Below are 25,419 nucleotides of genomic sequence, written 5' to 3' on the forward strand. Positions count from 1 at the left end.
GTAGAATGGTTTCACTATCTGAATTGGGGAACTTCACATTATTCCTGTGTGATAAAGCCCACTTAAATACCAATAAAGCCATAAACTTCATTTATTTTACCTTCTATTTATAGAGACAAAACTCAAGCTGCTTCAGAAAACCTATCATTATTTTTACAAAAACAGTGCAGCTTTTTGTTTAACACCAACTGTTAAAGGGTTTCTTTTTCCTCAAAATTCAAAGGGAAAAAAAAATTCAAAATGCCTACACCTATTTTCTTGGAACGACTTCACCCATGTGCTCCCTGTATCTTAGAATTTTAACATTCATTACTGTCGGACTTTTCAGTATTGACACCCAGCGTGCCACTCAACGAACAGAGAGGTTGCCTCTTCCTCCTCCCATGAAACAGGCCTGAAGGTATCTTTGTATTCCCTATGACAAAGTATCAATAAATTCATTCCACCCCATGGTCCTATAAAAATAATTAAGATGTGCTTGCATTTGGTGGAAGATACAAACAGTTCTGTAGCAAGACAGAGAAGACAGCTGTTTAAAACCGCTTACAATTTCAGAATGAAGACAGCATCCCACCTGCGATGGGCATTCTGATGCTTCTCTGGGAAACATTAGGTTATTTACCCCATCTAGAAAATTTGTTCTATGAAACTATGCTATTTACAGATCCATTTGTCTTATATTTCATTTGCTCATTTTAATCTCGGTATATAGCACTAGCGACTTACAGCTTTGTTTTGAAGTTCGATGGCTACCTCCTTGCATAATTGCATCAACATTTTTATTCAAGTCTCCACATTTTCAGGTTTGTTATACAGAAAAGGGAGAGAACACTTAATGTTCCTGTCTCCCAGAACACTCGAGCTTTTCCCAAATTTAGTTGCCGCTGATTGCATTGCTTGCCACCTTTGCTTTCTTTGCCTCATTAATTTCTGATATCTGCTGCATGGCTTACTGAACAATAACATATGCTCTCTGATCTCCCACTCTCTCCTGCAACCTTTTCAAGTATACCTAGCAAAAGAAAACTAATTTGTTTGTAGGTTACCTCTGGAAGAATTACATTACATTTGACAGAAGTGTGAATACTCACTCAAGGCTAAATGTTGTTTGCGCAACAGAGTGAAATTGAGTTTCACCTGAATATATTTGATCATGCATTAGTAAAGGATAGGTGTATTTTGATTTCTACGTATCAAATGTGGTTAAGAATACATATCACCACTATAAAAAAATACTTTGCATATATATATACAAGTAGTATATTTTTCAATTATTCTTTTTGCATATTCAAAGATTGCAGTGATTCTCCCAGTTATCCCATCACTTTCATTAAGAGTTCCTGATGCTATATACTTTGAGATACTGATATCCACCTTTAGACATCTAAATGGAGATTTGTGCATTTTTGAGCTTCTGTCTCAAAAAGGCATTCTGAGTGCTTTAAAAACCATAAGCAGCCCAAAGACTTTAACAGCAATATGAAATGTTCTGAGAAACACACAGGCATGTTATCACTTAGGAAGGCCTAGGCAAGATTGAGGGTCTGCTTGTTGGTTCAGCAGCCAAAGTTGGAAGGGAAACTCTACAGTCCAACTGAATGTTATATGTTTTGTCAGTGAAAAAGAGTTTGTTTATTTTTACATCTCTAATAAAAAATATCATTCCATCAGAAGTTTTTGTTTGGTGTGGGGTTTTTTTTGTTTGTTTTTTTTTTTTTCCATAATCATGTACACACAGACAAGACTTCATTGCAAACACTTGTGGGAAAACTGGACCTTCAATTTCAGTGACATTTTCATCTCCCCTGGGAATTTCATTCTTCCCTGTTTTTAACTGTCTGGTGTGCCCACATTCTTGCAAAACTGTTCATATCACCAATGTTATCTACAGATAGGAGATTTTCTGTTGATAATATGCATAAAACAAACAAGTGCGTCAAATTCTATGTGCTCAATTCCATCCTGTCTCAAGTGGAAAGCTTTGCAATAGATTTTTTTTTTTTTAACAACAATAAACTTGCTCTCATTTCCATTTGACTACAAAGTCTATTAGCTTGTTTTATTTCCTTGTGCTCCTTTAAGATAAGTTGAAATCTGGCTTCTTAAGAGGCATCTATCTCCTCTTTTGTCATTTTGCTCTTCCTAGCAAAAACAGCCCTCGTATATCTGCTTTCCTGAAGCTTTCTAGGGAGCCCTTGGTTAGCAGCTAATACTTCCTTGTCACTTTTACTGAGGGTACAGTTCTGTAGCTGCTGTGTATGCAGAGCTGCCACCAAGTTCAGTGGTGTTCCAGAGCAAGGGCTGCTAAGAAAGAATAGCGTCCTCAAAGAATGTGGCATTTTAAACAGATTTATTATAATCAGCGTGTCACCAAAAATATAAATATGGAGCCAAATTTTGCTTCTGTCCATTTCCAGAGCTGCAAAACACACGCATATTTTTGAGAGAGTGGGAAGCCAATGTACCAAACAAAAACATACACACACAAAAGACCCTTGGTTTTCTACCATCATAGAACATAAAAGATAGTTACATATCAATACTTTTGCCAGTGAGGGATCCTCGCTACTAAACTGAGTTTACAGCGTCCCGACATACAGACGTATGCTCTCCTCATGGTCAATTTACAATCCACAAATATTTGCTACGCTTCCAGAGCTTCTGCCCAAAATTTTATTCAGGGTAGAACACTCCTACAAGATTTGAATTTTATCTCAATTTCAATGGACTGTTATTGCTATAAATGCTAAAATACTGCTCTACTAAAAGATTAAATATATGCTTATGCTAGACATAAAAAAGCACAAAACACACTCACCCAAGCAAAATCCCTTTGGAACAGAAGATTTTGTGATTTTTTTTAAATTAACATTTTGCACAATATTAATACAGAAAGGATGGTTGTGAATTTTGTCATCATTTTCGACCATCAGAGTGGTAAGAGATCATGGTCTTTTCCATCATTCTTTCCTATGTGAACCAGAGTTTGAATTCTTACAGAGTAGGTGCAAAAAGCTTCACAGTGCTGTCCATACACACTCTAACTGAAACGAACAACAAACAAACTTCCTCCCTAGCTAAGAATCACATTCAAACCTTAAAAAACTTCTTCAGGTAAAGTATTGTTTCCCTTTATGAACGGGAAACCATGTCCATCCATACAAAGCTGAAGCCTGTTTACCACGACATGAGTAATTCTAAAATTTTCCAGAACGAAATGGTCTAAAGAAAAGATAGCGAAGAAAGCTAGAATCTATTTAGGACAATAAAAGATAATTACATAGCACATACAAAGGAGATGGTGTGCATGTCATATTTTGTAATTTTTCACCCATGCTGTTTTGATACTTTAGCTGCACATTTTTATGTGAGATGGTTTACACATCGAAATAATTTCCTGAATAAAGAGGAAGAAAAAAAATAGCTAGAATTATTGTTCATATAATAATTCAGTGAGTAGGCTTCTAGGAATCATCCATATCTGAACTTTAAGTTAAGCAAAACTGTAACCCTGTATGCAATTAATCCCCCAACATTACAGCAAATTGTATTGTGAGAGCATTCACCTGACTGCAACTGAAGGAACGGACTGACAAAGCTCTTGACCTCTCCAACACTCTAGAGCAGCCTTTGTTGGCAAATTCTCCTCCCCTAGCCTCTCTGCGACAGTTACAAATAAATCACAGACTGGATTCCCACACATACAGGTCTAAAAAGCTAAAGGGAAAGTCGGATAAGCTCTATACTACTAAAATGCTATACAATCAAAGCAGTAACAATAGCAAAAGGACATTATTCAAGCAGTGTCAGGATGCCCAAAAATCTAATAGTGCTACTAGACTTACTGCTGAGGAAATTCCCAACAACAGTATGGAATATTTTTTCACACTTCTAAAAGCCACTGCTGCACCATTTACACTCTCTGCCTCAGGAGTTTTAGTCAAAAGAATGAATACAGTATGTGAGGATTTTGGTTTCCACTCAAGAACCGTATGTTAAAACATGGTTATAAGCCGACATTTCACTGTAAAAATGCTTCTTTTGTGCTAGAATTCTATGTTCTCCATAGACCATAGAAAACACAGAACCACAAAGGAAAAATCCTCATTTATTTCAGCATGAGTTGAAGTAGTGCCTGCAAATCTTGTAAATTCTATCAACTTAACACACAACTTAAAATCCAATACAAATGCAGCAGAAATGCTTAGTTGGGTTTTTGAACCTGTGTCATTGGGCTGTCATGTAAATTTTAATTTAAGAATCCCTACTGTTATCAAAACTTAAAGCTGAAGAACTCCTTGGCTTTTCTGGACTGATGTCGATCAGCAAAATCAGGATTGACTCATAATTTAAGCACATTTAATACAAAAAGTAACAGTAAACATGAATGCCCTTTTTCAGTTATTTTCTAAGCAAAACTGTCTGTTACTGTAAAGTTTCACTATGCAAAGCATAGTATTAAAAAGTATAACAACATTAACAAAACTTAAAAATGTATAATTCATTAGAAAGTTCAACTTAAAAGCACTCAAAATAAGAGTCACCTGTATCTCCCCCTTGGAAATATTTTACTTCATTTTGTTGCTGTTCTTTCTCTGACCTACACAGAAATATCTTTCTCTGCAGCCTAATTAATGTCACACCCTAATTAGAGTATCTATGCAGTGAACTTCTTGCCATTGCTATCTCCATTATCTCAGAGAGCCTTCTCTCTGCATACACACAATTCAGAGCGCGAGGTATAAGAAATGGGTTGTGAACTGCAAATGACGTACAGCCAAGAAGGCTTCAGATCCAGCAAAAGAATGACTGCAGAAAATGTTTGAAAATGTTTAAAAGATTTACCAAGGGTATAGCAAATATCTTCTCGTAACACAAGAATTAGCTGGCCCTTGATGAAACGGGCCTAACTCAGGAACCAGTCAGTATTTTCTCCCCATACTCCACAATTGTTTGCGGAAGCACTGGTACAGTATTTTTACTGGAAAATCTTTTAAAACTTCAAAAAGTAATTACATAAATTAATGGAATAAAGATCTATGAAAAACCTTTACTAAATACAATGTTTTGCATAAGAGAGCTGACTCAAATCTCTACACTGCTGATTATAGAAAGCTGAGACTATTTTAGAGGAAAGATCATTCCACACTTGCCTTCTTTCTCTATTATTTTCCTAATCATCCCTTCTGACTACTGCTAGAAACAACTCATTGAGTTAGGAAGACCTTGTATCTCAGCTAGCGTGACCATTCTTCACAGCAAAGCACATACGCCTTTACTTGCCATGTGACTTAACAAGCAAGACACCACTATTCTTCTGGCTGTTCTCAAGTTCCAAACCATGAAAGTCAGTAACCGCGTTCCTTCTGGGTTCACGCAGACCTCAGATTAAACTAATGTTAATTACTGATATGAAAGTATCAGCAGCTTTGGCTTGGCTTTTTCCTCCTTCTGTGTCTCTTCACCTCTAAGACAAGGCAAAATACTGGGCACTCTATACCCGAAGAAAATCACTTATGATTTAGCTGTAGTGTAAATTTAATGTTTCTTAAACTTTCTAGAAATAGAGTAATTTTTTTTTTTTTTTTTTTTTTACACTGAAAGATTCATTAACATCAAAAGGGAACATACTATTTGGAGCAAATGATTTATTGCTCTAAATAAAGTCTTAATAATCTAATCAAAACACAACAACAAATAGCTATTATTAGTTCAGTTACCATAATAGGTACACTCAGAACCCACATTAACTGCTAAACACAGAAAAGCCTCAAGAGTAATTCAGTTAAAAGGTTTGTAGAGAAACACTTACTGGTACCTACCTAGTTTTCTATAGGGTTTCTCTGGCTTACCCCATGGTGTTCTCTTGGGTCCTAAGGCTGATGCTGACAACCTTCTGCGGGGGGGGGGGGGGGGGGGGGGGGGGAGGGCATCACAGGAACATCAGTATGTTTTCAGTGGGGGATGAGGACGAGGACCTCCTGCTCAGTCTTGGGATTTGCTTGAGTTTATCCAAATACGCTTTCTTAACACAGTCTGTTTTCTCTTCACCGATTTCCAGGTAAAGTGTGCCAAAAATGGTGGTATGAAATTTCCATTTTTGATACAAAGCTTTATACTAAGCAGATCACTTAATCTGCCTTTCCATTCCTTGACTGCAAAATGGCATTAAAACACTATTTTGCAAATATTTAGGAAATGTGTGTGTTATGCATGGTTCTTAACATGGCAGGGTTCCCTTTACAAGTTAGTTTCTGATGTACTAGTGTCATGCAGCACTAAGTAATTATCTGGGATATATGCAGGATGCACAGACACATCTCACATACACATACAGAATTTCTATCTAGTCTAGAAAAAAATACATATTCAGATATCTGTGGATTTATTTCCTACATTTCAAGACATATAGCTTATAAACGCATTTCTCTACAAAAATAAGCGCCATCAAAATAAGTCAGTCAGTTTATCAGACTCAAAGACTAAGACTGTAGAAACATAAAGCCTGAGATAAATGGCGTATAAGTCTTCATTTTGTAGTTCATATTCGAAATTTTGACCGTTGTTCTAGTTAGATTCTAGATTATGCAGAAAGACTACAAATGTGATCTTTCCAGCATGCAGGCAAGAGTGGATTTCTGCTTCTTTCTACCTGAAACAAAATTATGTAACAAGCCATGAAAGACTTCACAATTCTCTTTGAAAAGGTGGACTAAAAAAAGCAAAGGGGTGCCAGACAGATCTCTGCACAAGGTACTAACTGATGCACATATGAGGTGGGAAGCTGCAGATTCTTGGCTGGAAAAAATGTATATTGGCAAAATGATTCGTATCCCTTTGCGCATAGCTACCGAAGCATTACTGAAGCTTCTCCACAGCGTACTTGCACCCCTTTAAGTCTTGCTGGATTTATAACAGTGATTAGAGAACCTTCAGAACTTAACTTCAGATAATAATCTCAATATTAAGCTGCTTATCAAAAATACCACACCTTTTGCTGCTCTCTTGACTGTGACTCTGTTGTTGTTTCCCCATTTGCTGTGATCACTGTTTCAATGCCCTTCTTCCCCCACTCTCTCTGCCAGAGACAGCAGCAGTATTTCCTTAAAGAGCTGACAGTTCTCTCCTCTCCTCTCTCATCTCCCTTCCTCCCTGCCAATTTACACAACTAGATGCATAACCCACTTCAGTCCCTGGTTTATTTTCCTCCCTCACAGGTCTCTATTTTGAATTTTCAAGTATTCTGACATCTAAGCAAGTCAAATCCTTGAATGTGTCAGATTATCTTGTTTAGCTTATAAAACACTGAATAGCTCAAGGGATTGCTAACAGCTAGAGTGTCTTTTGTTTACAGGCTGTGGTTTCAATACCAAATCATGCCCACAATGGCCCTGAGTCAGTTTTATCTGATGCCCGTTTCATGAGGATACATAACACGAGTTATCGAGCGCAACATTAGTTTTTACAATAGAAGATGATCGCAGCTAGCACTTCTGTTGTCAGCCTTAAGGGAAAAAAAGGCTGAATGCAGAAATGGAAAGTAAGGGAATGCTTTACAGGTGCAGAGATCCCTGGAGCAGTAAACACTCCTGTTACGAGGCCTACATGATGCAGTGCGGTCCAGTGCCATGCAAAGTTGCCAGCTTCGTCCTAGAAGCAGTACACAGCTATAGATACACCAAGCTGGATTTAACTCAGGCATAGCATCTCCCTAACAAAGGTGTACTACTTCAAAACCTAATCTGAACCCTAAGCTTGTGTATTTCTCTAGAAAGCGCATGCACACTTGCAGGCGTGAGTCACCGCAGGAAAGGCTGTCCTTATTTTGGGGGAGAGTGCTGGGAGGAGAGCTGCCTTTGGATATGCTTCACTGATCCCAGTCAGCAGCCTGGAGCTCTGCTGCTGTCGTCATCAGGACTGAATTCACCCAACACAAACAGTAGTATCACCTTTCCTTGAGTAACTAAAACATGTGTTTTCTTACCCTTAAGACGCAAGAAAAAAAAATATATTCTCTTAACCATTACTTACAACCGGGTTGTTCAGATATCCGTTCGCTTGTGTAAGAATGTACTGGATCAAAACAAGGGTCCACCAAGTCTGCTATCACAGCTCCAGCAGTGAGCAGCATCAGGTGTTAGGAAAGAGTGTAAGCCACACAAATATAGAGTGACACTTCCCCTGCTAAGTGCTCCCAGCTTCCAATAGTCTGTCATTCCTGAACTTCTACACCTGAAGATTGCATTTGAAAACTGGACCTAACAGCCACCCAAGAACCCTACCTACATGTATGTGTGACATGCCTCTCAAATTTAGTTATATAAAAAGGCATAAATGTATGTCAGTAGATTTATATATGTGTTTTAAAACATATACAAAGCACAGTAACCAGGAAACAAAGAAACCCCATCCAGCATAGCTCCCTAACTTTGGAACAGAACGAAATCAGGAGATTAGCTATATCCCACAGGCTTTTCCCATAAAAATCCCTCCCATTCTGCGTATTTGCCCAACAAAAGAGGAACTGGATTACTGTACTAAAGAAGGATGGTCCTGTCACTGGTCCAGAGTCAATCAAATGTGGGGGGGGCGGGGGGAGGGGGTGTACAGATGTTTGGAATTTTTTTTTTTCCCCCCAGTTAAAGTTAACTGGAAGAAGGCACTTTATTTAAAATGGAAAATTTTAGACCTCTCCTGAGGAGAGAGTATGAATAGCTCACAGCTGCCTTAAACCTTCCTGAGATATGCATAAACTACATTTTTATTAGAGCTGGATTATACTAGCAGCTATCCAGGAGGTTCAAATGCCTAACACTGGAGACAATCAGAAGCACACAAAGATCTCTGCATAATGAACATAAATATCCTTTCATACAGAAAATCATAATCTACTCTGCTGTAATCAAGTCCATATTGTTGCATAAAGAATTTTAAGAAGAAGAGCAATAGATAGGACAAGAAAAAAAGAGAGGAACAAAAGAAACTCAAATGTTTCTTCATGATCACTCTGTTTTAATCATTTTTTCAATAAAATAGTTATATATGATAATTTATTATTAGATAGTTTCTTTCATCTCGTAAGTACAATTCTAATGCTAAGAAAGTAGTCTTTCATCCTCATATTTTAAATCAAAACTTCTTTCAGGAGTTTCAAAGTGGGTCTAGGATTTCAGTGTACATTTTTGAGACTAACTAGTGCCTGCAAAGCATACAGATAGTCACTGCCTATTGCCAGCACTACAGGAACGGCTTTATACAGTTTAGAATCCTTTCAAACAAGGGCAACCCGGTGCCAAACCTCAGACCAGGCAAAGAGCTGGCTGTCAAAGATGCCTGGAGCAGTTCTTTATCTATTCTTCTTCATTACCTGACCCCCTTTTCTGCTACATAACAACTTAACTGGTGCTGGACTTTGGCAAGTGACTTTTCAACAATAGAGTAATAACATCACTATTTTGAGTTTTACATGCCGGCTTTGCAACATTCAGAAAAGAGGATCATACAGGAAATCTGGGACCAACCTACAGAAGAAAACGCAGCCTACTTTGCACTGTGTTTGTCGGTCTTTCAGTAAATTCATACGCTGAATATTCTGAGGAATGGAAAACATATTAAGTTATATTAATCGAGAACAGATGCCACTTTTGGTTTCTTGGCAGCAAAATCCTTTTAGAAGTATTATCTTTACTGGATCCCATGAGCAGGAATTAAATAAAATGGGATGGAATGAACAGAAACAGGTGCATTTGCTCCCAGAAAGAGTCCTGCTGCAGAAGGAGCACATTGATTGTTGCAATTGAATGTACTGTAAAATAGTCAGAAGAGCATTTGGAAATATTTACTGCAAAGACTTCCCTGCGATCACCCAAAGTATTTTCACAAAAATCAGTTGTTTATTGAATAAGTATCTCATGTTTACATTTTATGCCTATGAACAACACATCTCCAGTAAGTGTTATTTATGGGGCACAATTGAATGACTTCTTTTCCCCCCCATTCCTGATAGCACTTCCAAAATGTGTGAAGAATTTCTACTACACCACACAGCCTTTTTTAGGATAGGTATAGATAATTACATCTGAATGCAGAACTGAGTATTTAGGTAATATATAAAAGTAGCAAAGGTCTATTCGCACATGTATTTAATACTACAGGTGTGAAAAATGACAAACATTTATTTAAGGGATAGAAATTATTCCGATGTAGGAATCAGAAACCTAGCAATAATCTTCATTAAGGGCTTATTTCTACAGAAAATGTAAAAATAAAGCCATTTTAGAAAGACTGTATTAAAAAAACCCACAAAATACAAACAAACAGAAAAAATGTAAGCCCAAATCGAACTTCAGGTCAAGCTAACAAGGCCTGTAAATCTAAGTTACATACTAAATGAGTAGGCTGCATTGCAAACTCCTGAGCAATCTTTATCCATCCATCCCCCAAGTGTGGCAATATTGCCACTATCTCATTACTAACTGTCCTGGTTTCGGCTGGGATAGAGTTAATTTTCTTCCTAGTAGTTAGTACAGTCCTGTTTTGGATTTAGTATTAGAACAATGTTGATAACACACTGATGTTTTGATATTGCTAAGTAGTGTTTTCGCTAGTCAAGGACTTTTCAGCTTCCCATGCTCTGCCAGGTGCACAAGAAACTGGGAGGGAGCTCACCCAACTGGCCAATGGGGTATTCCATGCCATATGACGTCATGCTCAGCATATAAAGCTGGGGGAAGAAGGAGGAAAGGGGGGACGTTCAGAGTGATGGCGTTTGTCTTCCCAAGTAACCATTATGCATGACGGAGCCCTCCACCAGGGGGGAGTGAGCAAACGGCTGCGTGGTGCTTAGGTGCCAGCTGGGGTTAAACCATGACACTAACAAATCCAAAACCCAATTAAAAAAAAAAAAAAAAAAAAGAGGTGTAACACTATACTGTTTATGGATTTTGAGAGCATGCTGGAAATGCTGCTTAAATGAAACTTTAAGAAAAAAAATGGAGACAGAGAGAAAGAGAGAAATTTTGGCAAAAAAAAAAAAGTCTTAATAGTGAGACCCACTGTGCTCCGGATTTGTTTCCCAAGATAAATGCTGAAAGCCTCATCACTTGATTAGTTAAAACAAAGCACTGGGAAATATACATTCTAAATATACCAAAGCAGTCTTGCAATGGATGAGATTGAACTGAATGACATAATACATATTTTTCCAATTCTAATTTCTATGACTATGAAAATATTGCATTTAAAATGGAAACGCATTATTAATGGCACATACAAAGCTTTATAAAATTTACTATTGTTTTTTATGTTGCCTAAACAACCCAGTATATCATTTCATTAGTACATGCAGATCCCGGGAGAGACTAACCAATGGGGGGGGGGGGGAGGGGAGCAGAAATCACTTGGTTCTTCAAGAACATAATAGCTATTTACAGTCATAAGACACAAGAACAGAGTAATAAAGAACAACAGGTTCTACAGCTTGTAAGGCAAAAGCAGAACTCAGCTTTGAGAAGGGGAGGAGGAGGAAAGATACATAGCATTGTTTTAAGCTAAAGAAAAAAGCAGGCTTAGATGTTAGATGACAAACTCGGACAACATTAATTGATTCAGGTCTGCTGTGTTTGAAACTTTTGAAACAGGGGCTTTGGCTATATAAATGTAATAGCATACTGCATATGCCGTCAGCGGAATCTAATTTGCAGTCATCTAATCCATCTAGTGCTGATGTCCATATCACTGAGGGAGATCACCCACAGACAACTCAACATCTCACACAGACCTTGCGGGGGGAGGAGGGAGGGCTGGGGAGAAAGAAAAAGAAAGAAAGAAAGAAAGAAAGAAATGGAGCAGTGGATTTGGGAAAATAAGTAAGGAAGATAACTCTCTTTTCCTGAATCAACACAGAAAAGAAAAAAGCAAAGGTGAATTTAGCACAGTCAGAAGCTAAAAGGGATCCTTTTGAACTGCCTACTACTACCTAAATACAAGAGAATGCAAGCATCACTCAGCTGCACCAACACTTTGAATATTTAAAAAAAAAAAAAGCACTTAGGAATAAAAAGTAATTATAACTCTTTCATGGAAACATCCTGACAACAAGCTAATAAGACAAAGGCTGGATACAACAACACAGCAGCTGGTATCTGATATCATGCTATTGCCATTAAAATGAAAGAGAAAAACATTTCTTAAGTAACATGCTAGTGTATTTACAGTATGTACCTGCGGCAAGGCTCAATATGTTTGGAGCACTCTTCACCTCTGTACTCACATATATGAAACTGTATCATCTTTCGAACTATGCTCCACATTAAATTCCTTGACGGAAAGAAGGTGAACACACTGTCGACTTCATGTTGGCCTCTTAATCAGACCATTTTGACAGCCTGGGGGGAAATTTTCTGCTTCATACTCCCCAGCCATTAACCAGGCCAGGGAGTAAGTGAATCTTAATGTTTGTTAGAGATTACTAACCACAGTGCCTGTATTTCCTCTTTCCAGGCATGACCACATCATAAAAAAAAAAAAAAAAAAAAAAAACCAAAAAAACCCCAAAACAAAACAAAACCACAAACAAACAAAAAAAAACACACCCAAAAAAAAAACCCCAAAAACAACCCACACAAACAACAAAGAAGGGAACACAGATCTATGCAGGGAATCCTCAGCTGCTAACTCAGAAAACCTCTGTGCTGTCAAAGTTGCATAAAGGGACCAGGGTCCGCACGCCACAGCACATTTCATATTTCTTGCCTCCCTAAAAAAAAAAAAACAAACAAACCAAAACTTCCTTTAATCACAAAATTTTATGTTTAAAGCCATGCAATTCTTTTAAATGCAGAACTCTCCATTGCAGATAGATAGGAATTTGCTGACTTAACACATAACATGCTTTTTTTTTTTTGTAGGGCTGCTCCAATAACATCAGCTTTTCAAGCCTGCAGTCACCAGGAACACAGGGATCAAAAAAAGAGAAAAACAAACAAAAAACACACAAACACCCCACCCCACCCCCCAAAAAAAAAAAAAACAAACAAAAGAGTGAGCAGCTCAACTCTTAAGTGACAAACACCAAAAGACTGGGTCAGTGGCATTCCCTCTCTCTGAGGCCTTCATACAGCAGCCTTGCAGAAAGCACTGAATCCTTAATGTTGACAAATCATTTGCATTTAAAACAAAAAATTCCTTATAATTCAGCAGCCTTTCTGCATAAAGTAGTCCAGGGGGACAATTACATAAAGACATCCACTCTATTTTGACACTTGCTCTTTATAGAAAGAAAATACAAAAACATAGAAAGAAACCAAACAGTTCTATTGTCCTAAAAATTAATAAGGAGCACTACTGATCACCAACATTTGTATACTTTCACTCCAAAAACACAGCACTTTTTGACTGAGTACATTTCTGTCCTCATTCAATACAGCAGAGTTTATTATCCCATGTTTCAAAAATAAATGGTGTCAATGAAGTGAAACAATGCGAGATTGTCAAATACCTATTTAGTTTACATAAATTACACTTCCCTCTCTGCTGCTCATAAAGACATTACCAAACATTCCTGAAAGTATGCATGTGATATTATTTTGCAGGAATGGAGTGCATTCATGCTTCCTGCTTTGTAGCGCAGCAGTTTGACTAACTAAAGTTACATCGGCTGGCATCCTTCAGCCCTCAGCTCTCACATTCAGAAGAGCCTTCTTGCAGGCTCTTTTTCTACCCTTCCTAACCTCATTCCCCTTTGCACACAGACACAGTAGGGACCAGAGAGCAAGGACTAAAGCCCTAAGCATACATTAAATTAACTCATTTTAAATTTAGAGATGCATGGACACACCAAACTATATAAGACTTGGTCTCAGGGGGCAACATTTTATACTGCCACACTGTTCTATTTTCACTGTGGTACATCTCCAAATGGAAAAGCAGTAATTTAGCTTAGCTCTAACCTGATATCATACACTTATAATTAAAGGGAAATATTTAAAGTAAGACCCAGAAGAATAGAATTTTTTTTTAAAAAAGTGCATGAAATGGGCCCATCCTGAGGTAGGTGTTGTTATGTAACTGAACACCTATCAAGGCACTTGTCAGACAAAAATTTTTTAATAATCTTTTGAAAGTCAGGGTTATACTTCAGTCACAGTTAAGTGTATTCAGTTGGAATGCATGAAGAGTTTCAATAGTGCTCCACCAAATAAGAGAAGCTAGTCATTTCAAATGGTCAAATACGCATATACATATCTAACATACATAAACACATATACATAATTAGTACACATACATATAAAGTACACACACACTTTTTGATGCAAAGCTGATTTTTTTTCCTCTGGACTTCTGTAGCCACTGAGTTACCACAACTGCAAGTGGTCCTCAGCAAGCCAGACATGAAGAAACCCTCAGTCTCATTTGGAAAATTTTAAGCCTACCATGTTGTAGTTTCAAAACTGTTCCCCCAGACGAAAGTAAGCTTAAAAACTGGTAATTACAGTGTCGCAGCTGCAGCAACATTCAAGTTAGGGCTGAGATGGTGCTTCCATTCTTGTTGTGACGTTGTCAGAAAATAACACTTTGGGCTGAAACTTCTTATGCTTGCTCTCACTGCAGATGTTTGCATTTATAGATTTCTGTTTGTTTGTTTGAAGGAAAAGGGAGTATTTGGAAGGGCAGAAGGATAAAAAAGAAAAAGAAAACAGTAGGTCGCATTTATTCTTAAGACTAATATTCCCAGATTTTTTAAGCCTAGATAATGTAAAATTCACTGTGGGCCACATTTTGCCCTCATTGTTAATCCTACTGTGCTTCATTGAGCAGAATTTTAGACTTTTAATTTCAAAACTTGAAAGTGCCTTCTGCTTTTAAATGGTATATAATGTGACATTGTGCTTTTTTTCTTACTCTGCTCATCTGGCTCATTAGCCTTGTGAAACTTTCCCAAATCCTAAATCCACGTTCAGTATAGAGCTGTCCAGAGCAAGCAGATGAACAGAGAGTCGGAGTATTCCGGAGAGTGATCTGCACTATGGAATATTGAGGATACAAACACATCACTTTTCTCATCTAAGGATTCTCAGTTAGCCTGATCCAGGGTGTTTAGATAGGGTCAAAGCTGCCTCCGATTTGTCTGATGCAGCACACAAGTACTGATTCCTCTCATAGGAGAGTTCTATACTAGTGAAACCTATAGCAGCTCTGCCATTGACATCCGTATGAACACCTACCAGTCCTGTAGTAACACTTAATGTTAAGTAGTTAAGCAGATGAAATGGAAAATAGTTTCACAGCACATCCCTATTACCAACAATGCACAACTGATAAACCTGATGAAGTCAATAACAATAAAAATTGAAGATCATCTGGGAATTTTGCCCAAACTTTAGAAAGCATCATACTAGTTAAAAAAGTTTATGATAATTTATCATCACAATTTTTACTTTTAATGTCATTTTAGAAATTATACATCAGTGCAAATCAATCACTAGAAGTAAAGAATTCTCAGCTTCCAATCACAAGAATTTTATGTAGCTTCACTTCATGACTTCAGCCAACCCTCTTAACCTACTGGTAAGTTAAAATGGCAATGTAGTCTACTTACTTGCCATACAAGGATAGTATTAATAGCTTCTAATTATACATACATGGTAATATCCGTGATTTCTAAACATCACCACAATGCAACTCCTCCATACTTTGCATGAACTCTACTGGTTCATGGACTCCTGAACAGGAATATCTGTTACCATGCATACTTTTCAGCACAAGCAAAGATGGACTATCTCTCCAATATGATAGTGATTACAATAGGCAAAGGAAACTCAGCATCCTATTGACACAGAAATGTTCATACTCTATTAGGTGTTTAATAGTTAAATTTTTGGCTTATTTGTACCACCAGGATTCCTGTTTTTAAGTTAAGGCAACCAGTAGAGTTGCTCTGTAATTAATCTTTTAAATATAACTTTTTTCTTTTTTCCTTTTTTTTTTTTTTTTTTTTTTAAAATATTTATGTATTCATGTGATGTAATTGTAAAAATAAAGTCCTTCACTGTAGTGCATACACTCGGGGGGATGAAGATTGTAGTGGGAAAAATTAACTGTGAATTTCTTGACTTGTGTATAATAAAATATCAATTTAAATGTTATATTAATATTCATATATTTGATTCTGTAATTGTTTTAATTGAGAGAGATCAATTAGTGAGGAAGAAAGTGCCTATTCACCCACAATAAAAATAATACATATAAGTACTTCATTTTGTAAAGATGTCTCTACTGTTTTTTATTGAAATTTCCACTTAGGGAGATTGCTGTTGTTTTTAACCCGCTTTTTTAAAACTGAAGAAGTTTTCATCAATTATACCATAAAACTTGAGGAACTTTCAGGGCTGTGCAACTTAAATCAAGTTGTGTCTTCAGAAGTAGATGCAAAATTCAAAAGAATCTATTGTTGATATTTTTAAGCATAAGTGACATTCTGCTAGGTTCTTCATTGCTATTTCGTTTAACCTCTGGTAACTTACAGAGCAGGCTATTAAGAAAAAGTGAACTATTAGAGTGAGAGAGGAGGCACTATTATGTGAACAAGCGCTTTAAAAATCTTGTCAAGTATTTTGGTTTCCCACTTGGCTTTTCTTGGGAGGAGAGAAAGGAACAACAGCAAAACATTGCCTGAAAATTGGCACTCAGTTTTAACAGCTAAAATTATATTCTTAACAAATAAAAAGTATTATAATGCAGGGTTACTTTCAGTGCGTTTATGGACTTATCCCACACACTTCCTCCCCTTTTAACTTCAATGATGTTTCCACTGCCAACAACTCCTCAAGCGGAAAAGAATCCATCCTACAGGAAACATAGGGAGGAAAAACATCATTTTGAGAAAAGAAGAATTATACATCCCATAAATTTATTAAGACCAAATAGAAACACACTACTAAATCCCTAGGGCACATGGATTAATACTACTGTAGTCTTTGCCAGCGTCTTCCTCCTTCAAAATGATTTTCTATCATGGATTGTTTGGACTTTTTGAGTGACGCCATGATTTTTACGTGGGAGGAGGAAAAAACCCAACAAAAATCCAGGGTAAATGTGCGTAAGAGCCATGTCAGCAAACAGTTGCATCACAAGGATATGTGAACAGAACAGAAAATCTTGAGGAAGACAGTTGAGAATCAAAAAACACCATTGCACTAAGCTAAGTACTGACAACTGATAAATGTATGAGTTGCTAATTAGCAATGCTGAAAACAAACAGATTAAGCTATTAAGCTGTGACAAGCTAACTTCATAATCCTCACTTCACGGTATGGGCAAATACCCACTCATAAAACCTGCCTGTTACTCTCCCCTGGATCCACCAGCCTTTAATGCATTCACTGTAATTCACCTTCAAAGATGACTGCAAGCTCTCTGGGATAGTTGTTATAAGGAAAAGGGCACTATCTTCAAAGGTGAAGTTTGCCTACAAAGAAAGATGGGATGCCTACGTGGAAGAGATGGCAAAGCAGACTACAAAACGCTATGTCTTTTTAAAGTAAAAGTATTTCATTATTAAATGCAAGCGCTTAAAGTTTTAAAATAAGAACAAGTATCTTTTTTATAACATCTGTACAACACTGTCAGCACCTAATTGTGTTGTCACAATTGATTTTGTATCTTAAAGTGATCACTTTGTATGAAAACTTTATAAAGGGAATAAAAGGGAGACAGTTTTTTAGAGAGGTTCTTTTACGTTGGCTTGGGTTGTTTCCTTGGTTTAAGTATGTTTAAATATGTTTTGGGTTTTATTTAACAGAACCTTGTATACTTCTGAAATATGATAGTCAATGTGCAGGATGGTATTGTATAACCGGAGACGCTGAAAAGAAACCCTAAAAAATACTAATGAGAATAGAGTATTTCTCAACAATAAATAAATAACTTGAAAAACCAATGAAGAAAAGAATGACTTGATAATGGGATAATGATACACGCTGCATCAAAGTCTGTTAATTGAAGGTTTGCCATGACCAGTAAATAACATTCATTGTAAACGTCTTCAGAAAAATAATACCCTGCTAAAAGTAGAAAATGATCAAGAGGAAAGAAAATTGTAAAGGAATGAAAATTAGTAGACTTTACATACTAAAATATAATGGTCGTTCTCAGAGCCTAGAATGGCAGACCAATTTTGCAAATTAGATTCGTTAGTTAATTGTGCACTTCAATATGCCAAGCATTTCTGCATAATACTAAAAATGATCACAAGTTTGATAGGGAATAAAAAAATCATCTAAGAACTATACTAGCTTAAAGAGATGCATACACAAAACAAAGATGACAGAAGCAGTCCAGCAAACAGAGCTTTACTGTCTATATAACTAATCATCTGTGGTTCAAATCTGACTGCAGATTTAAAAAAAAATTTTTTTTTTAAAGAGTTGGTATCTCACATGCTAGAATTTCATCTGTGAAAAATGAAGAGTAGCAAACACAATTATGACATTGAATAATGAGAAATATTAACAATTTGGAAAAAGGTAATTTTTAATATATATATGTAACATATAAAATCCAGTACTGTAAAAATTAAATCACATATATACCTTTCCTTGAATTTGATTGAGGTTACTTGCAAATGTAGTGTTGTCTTCACGATGAGATACATAGATGATTTAAGAGTGCACTGCAAAATTTACTATCTTCATTTTTGCTGTGACAAGTTGCCAGAGAGGAAAAGTATTTTAATTCTTATAGAATGGTATTTGGAAATGCTACAAAGAAAGAGAATGGTATATTTAAAAGATGTTATTAAAGAATAACATATGCACTGAAAAGACCAATTTTAAGCATTTCGTTACTTTACTCCGTTAAAATAACCCTGGTATCTGATCATCACTACAGAGGAATGAATGGTGACTTTTCTGCAATGCCCTCTAGGACTCAGAAAACTATTTCAGAACAAAAAACGGAGCAGAGCACAATTTTGAAAAAACACTGCTTCAAGAAATATCATGGGTGTGACTGCCTGGGAACATTTAGGATGGATAAACTAATCAGATCTGGACATAGCAAAAGTAAAAAGGATTCCTAATGAATGCTGAGAACCGTGAGAATTAACCAGGCAGGAAAATAACCACACTGTAAGAGATAAGATCTATGTGGCTGTTCATATACGCGAGAAGACACACGAAAGACGACAAATTAGCAAACTGCTCTAAATAAACCAATTCAAAACCTCAGAACACCAGAAGGGTACATCCAGTGAAACCGAAAGAGGACAATATTAAAAGAAAGTGCTTATCAACATGAATGTAATTAGCTTTTGGAAATCTTTTTCACAAGGTATGACTGAGGCCAAGAGCTTAAAAGGATTAAAAATACTAACACAAATACATGCAGATAATGAAGGAATCCAGAATTACAACAGCAACTTAATTCATAAGTGTTTATTTCATAAGTGCAAGGAATCTTTCATCTTCCAAAACCATGTGGTGTTGGCCCCTTTTTTTGGACACAATAGTATTATTTCCACACGAACAGGAAAAACAATGTTTTTTCCTGTGTTGAAGCAATGGTAAATGCACCATTAAAAAAAAAAAAATTACTGCTGAGAGCACGCTTTGTAGTAAGAGGAACAAGACATGAACTGAACATGGAGTAAAAGAAAAATGTCAAATGACAATGAAGACATGAACTGGTAAGATTTCCCAATAAATTCTGATACAGAGATTCCTGGACAAGATCCCTGATCTCTGTTATGCATGAGATCAGATTAAATTAACCAAAGGATCGCTATCTGTCTTTAAAACCTATCAATATAATTAATGTAATGGTCTGCTGGGGCTTCATAGATGCATATGGGAGGAAGATAGCAAGGATTTTGCCTTTCCTACTCCAGCAACATATGACAGACACGTGACAGGAACAAACCACCGATTTTCTCCCTACGCTCATCTGTGATTGTATGTATGGGCACGAGGAAGTAAAAGTACGAGAAAGTTTCTACATTACTTCTGATAAGTATTTACTATGAAATGCTTGGAAGAACACCTGTCAAGTAGCACAGCATGTGAAAGAATATTTAATAAGCTTATTTAGAAAACATCTCTGTTCCATAAATATCTGAGAGGAAAAGTCTTAAATAGTACAAAAGCCAATGAGAGCCAATAGTCTCACAAGGGACCAAACCTGAGCTTGATTTCTTGTTCAAGTTCGGCAGCACCCTGCATTCGGATATCACTAGATCCACAAGTCATGTATTTGGCAAATTGACAACTTTTTTTTTTTTAATTTCTATTAGTTTAGGCAACCAGGATAAAAGCACTTAATACCAATGTCAAGACTTCTGCAGCTTCTGACTAGTGTACTTGTACTATCTAAGAACAGCTGTAAGTAAATTTAATCACACTTCCAAAAACTGAAAATAAAAGAGGATGATCCATTATTTACGTAAATATGGAAGAATCCCTAGGGTTCATCCTCCACAGACTTACAAAGCTATCTATAAAAATTTTATTTCCTGTTGGCTATTTACATTACTACAGCATCTGGATTACCAGTCTAGAACCAGACTGCATTTTGGATCTGGTTTTAGTTCCCAGAACTCTAAGTAAGAAATAAATATTCTCCCATCAGAGGGCATCAGCTTGATGGAGCACATGAACACAACTCTTGCACTCAACTGTTGCTCAGGACTTTGTCACCTTTAGTTAGCTCTGGATATGGTTCTGTGCTCGTCTAGCCAAGGCATTTTTCAGGATGAGGTTGAGAAGATGATCCAGGCAGTATTACCAACAACCAAGGAACCCAAACTGTGACAGAATTGCCAGTTCATGTTCACTCAAGAATTATTAAAGCTTGTTCCCCTCTAGCAGGCTTTAAGTTCTGCTGATTTCTAATAGTAGCAGCTAGCAGTCTAGGTTGGATTTGGATACAACTGATAGAACAAAATGATTTCAATATCAGTTAATGATCTGCTGTCAAAATGTATTATATTTTGTACTGATTGTTATAGAGTCAAGAGTTTCCAAATTGCATATCTAATACTAGGCTCTGAAGGTCAAGATTTTCAAAAGCACCTAAATGGCTTCAAAGCACAGGTCTATTTTTAGGCACCTAAATAAAATAATTTAATTTTTATACTAAAAAAGAAAAAGTAGATCATTACACTCTAGAAAATGCATGCCAGTGCAAAGGAAAACAGAACACACTAGGAAAATTATCACAGAGCACAGGACTGTGCTGTTTATGATGAGTTTTGTCCAAGCTATTTACTCGTGAAATCAAAATCCATCTAAGATCTACTATAGGTTAAGGCTTGGGGTGTGCTGAAGCTGGTTTTGGAAAGGTGGTGGGGGGAGAATATGCCTTGGAACACAGTTTCAGAGCATTCCTTTTTTAGTTTGAAATTTAGTTTTGTTTTTAGTTTACCTGAAGAATTGTGAAGAACACAGTTTAAGAGAGCTGAGATTAATAAGACATTAAATAGTACGTAAATTTAGTTTTAAGTGCATACAGTTCTTGCAGGCCCTAATAAAACCAGTTAAATGGCAAACTAGAATAACATGACTTATGATCACTGTTTGTCTAACTGGCTACATTCAGAATGGAAATACTTAGGGGAAGAAAAAGGCTTACATAAAATACCTATTAATTAATCCAGCATCCATTAAAGACAAGTTCCCCACAGTGTATTATTTATTAGCATGTTGTCTAGCCTCGATTCTAGGTATATGAACTGTTAAGTTGCCAAGCACTTCCCCTATAGGGATCTTTCAGGCTAACATATGACATATTACAAAGGTTTTCTTCATCCCCTTATAAGATAGTTCTAGGTTATCGCAGTGTATGTTCTGATATATATTCTGATTATATTCTTTCAGTTCCATGACTCTCCTTACTCCCTGTGATTATTATCCATCAGAAATCACTTTACAAAGCTATGGGCAGGGGCTGGGGGGATCAGCCTGAGAATTTTTCACATTCTTAAATATACATTTAAACTTACGTTTAGAAGGTGGAAAATTCAGATACATTAGCCTAAAAGGTCATCTATTGTGTTTCATGGATATGACTATGACTCTTCATGGACTTACAGATCCAAAAAAATAAAATGATAATGAGATGTGTGGGATAAATAGAGACACACTTTGAATTCCTCTCATAAACTCAATTTAAACTGACACAAGAGGTTTCCCTGTAATTTTTTTTTTTGTTTGGAACAATAGTCATTACTAGCACTTTCGGGAAGATACTCATTAAATGCAAAATACTAAAAAAATTGTCTATATGGGCTTTTTTTTAAAAAAATCTCATCCTCTAAATAGGTTTTACTAAGAAAGGTAGGGTTATATTCTGAAAAGGACATTTCCCAGGATGTATGGTAATGTAAAACAACGATTCATCCATCGCTACCCATGCAACGCAGTTAACTATTATTAAAAGCTTAAATCGATTCAAACCACAAATACAGCACAGAGGTCTCAACCAAATAAAAGTTACAGAAAATGTCAGAAGGCAGCATGAACTACAGTCAATGCTGATCAGGTCAGGATTTTTCTGCCAAACAGTACACAGCCTCCTTAGCAATGAACCACTTGTCCTCATCACCAAGACCCAAGCCCTGTGTTACTTCTCAGGGTACTGAGTACATCCCAAACCCACAGAGAAAGGAAGTGCACAATGGCATTTTCAGCTCACCATGAAAAAAAAAACAGATGTCAGAATGAAAGAAAATGCTTTCAGGCTTCTTTGCCAGTTCTATATTAATTTATAGATCACCACAAACAGAAGGGCTCCACTGATACCTTGTTGAGGAGAAGGGTGAAATATCCCAGACTTGTAACTCATTTTCAAATTAGTTTCCCGAAGATTTTCAGAAGCCTAGACTACAAAAGCTAAGCACACTGAGATTCCAACATTCCACCTAGCTGTCAAGAACATTATGGAACAGACCACCCTCTCATGCTAGTGAACAGGCATCTTCCCCCATGAAGTTCACAAAACAAGAACAAATGATGATTCTGATGTGACCTTTTAACATGTATAGATTCAAAACCAAAAAAATCCCATGCCTACAGAAGAACAGCATTTCAGCAAACCAAAAATAAACTTCTGCTGAATCATCAACATATGATGCTCTATATTAGACAAACATATGATGCTCTATATTAGACAAAAAAAATGATGTCCTAGCTGCCCTCATTAGTTACCCAAATCTCTAAGACCCTGCATTACTTGGAGAGGAACAAATATTCAGATGCAGGTGGCAGAAAACAAAAGGAACTCTAACATACCAAAAATTAAGAGACTAAGCACAAATTTGGCTTTCATTGGATTATGTTTTTCAACCTCAAGCAATGGAAATTGGAAACTTTTTTTAATAATGATTGTTTACTGCCTGTGTAAGAACATGATATATAACAAAAGAACAAACGAAACAACAGACGATCATATAAACTGATGCACAAATGAGAGATACCCTGATAATACAGGGATAAGTGAAATACAAAAATTTAATCTTCCTACTATTTTAATCCCTCTCTTCCAGTATCTCTCAGAAATATCAATCTTCCCCCTCAGAAAAATCAATTGTATTAATGGATGAACCATCTTTTATGAGACTGCTACAGTAAAAGTACAAAACATGGCACAGGCACTGGCTCTAGAGCTTCCCACAGTTACTGCAGAATAAATTTTTTAGTATTAAACGTAGTCTTTTGTATAAATAACTTTAATGTTTTTAATCTGATAAATTACAAGAAAGGAATAAGGGCAATCTAAGTCTTCTTTTCAAAAAAATTAAAGGATTATGCATTCTGAGTCTCATCATTTACTGGTGTAGAAAAAAAAAAAATCCCACTGAAAAATATTGGTCAGTCAAGGCAAGCCCCCCATGGATACACTGATCTCCACAAAACATTCAAGCAAGAAAAATTTATTTTGCAGTCAAGATGATTTTCTGGTCAAAGGCAATAGGAGGGGCAGAGTATGCATGCCTCCTTCCTGAATGGAAAGACTGACAAATCCAGATGCTGTAAGGCTGAGAGAGAAGATTTTCCTGTCCAATTTACTAGTCTATGTATCAGCCTTTGCAATAAGTCTACAGCTACACAACATTTTTTTCACTTGAAATGGCCAGTCATGCAACAATATTCAAATATCTCAATTAAGAGTAATAAAAAAAAATGCAAATCGGAGTTGCAGAGTAAACAGATTCCTTGTATGGCAAATAAAAAAGGAAGGCAGAGGAGTGGCGAGAGCTGAAGTAGAGAGATTTGTTCTACTCTGCCTGTCAAGATAATTCAAATAATAGGAGTTTGACAGCTTGTCCCTCCTCAAACTAAAAAACATTAATAAAAACAAAATCAGCTGCAGACAGAAAACGAGGATGGTACGTATGGTGGAAATTAGTGCATCGTGAACTAAGCCAGAAGGTAGAACAGTATTTTGATACGCAGATCTTTTCCAACTAAGCATGTGCTACTCTATACCCCAAAGCATTGTACATCGAGTCTGGAAGAACTTGCTTGCTCGCTACAAGCTGTGTTTCCCCTGATCTGATTGCCTTCCTGTCTAACACAGGCTGCATCTCAGCAGAGAGCTTCCAGCTACTGCCAACCTCAAGTGCCCTTCATGAATCCTTCTTTCCTTTCCCTCCAAGACTTCCCTCTCACATGTGCTTCCTCACTGTGAGAGGTGACTCTGCAAAGCTTAAGCCCAGGAATGGCACTATAAAAAGCTTTGTGTTTTTTGTTCCTGTCCCCCATCACCCTGCTCCTCCCCACCGCATTTGCCAAAGTTAATCAGAGTGTTGAGCAAGCATACATTTAATAGTTTATTGGTAGGTGCCTGAATATTGGAACTTCAAAGTAATCTATCCTTCAACAAGACCATGCTATCAGATCCTTACTTCTCAGACTAAAATTAAGAGGCAAACAATACAGTAGGAACGCAGTTTTCTTAGAGTAGGTTACAGAAAAATCTGCCCTTCTAAATACTGTACCATTCCCACAATAACCTTTAGGGTTTACAACACAAAATACTCATTCAGCTTTATTTTCAGATTTGCTTGACCCAGGTTCTGTTATCCTCACAAAGTGCTAGTCTTGATGTTTGTTCTGGATGTTCAGAACATGAACAGAATGTAGGTTCTGTCAAATAAAAAAATTACATATTTAAGATTTTTAGTTGAAATTAATATATTGTGACTGAGAAATATGCCTGTGTATACAAATGCATTTTTCTTTTAAAATCATTTTTTTCTAGTATATATTTAGTCAAAAAATATAGTCTTAACTTCTATCCCATCTATAGCTACTTCCTTTCTATTTTAAAGCAAAAATAGGTAGAGAACTTGGAAAAATGCAGCAGAACAACATTTACTCAGATTCTGCTAAAGTAATTTACATTAACACTGAGTCGTTAAGTACC

The sequence above is a fragment of the Calonectris borealis genome, chromosome 4 (genome assembly GCF_964195595.1).
Source record: "Calonectris borealis chromosome 4, bCalBor7.hap1.2, whole genome shotgun sequence".
NCBI classification, from domain to species: Eukaryota; Metazoa; Chordata; class Aves; order Procellariiformes; family Procellariidae; genus Calonectris; species Calonectris borealis.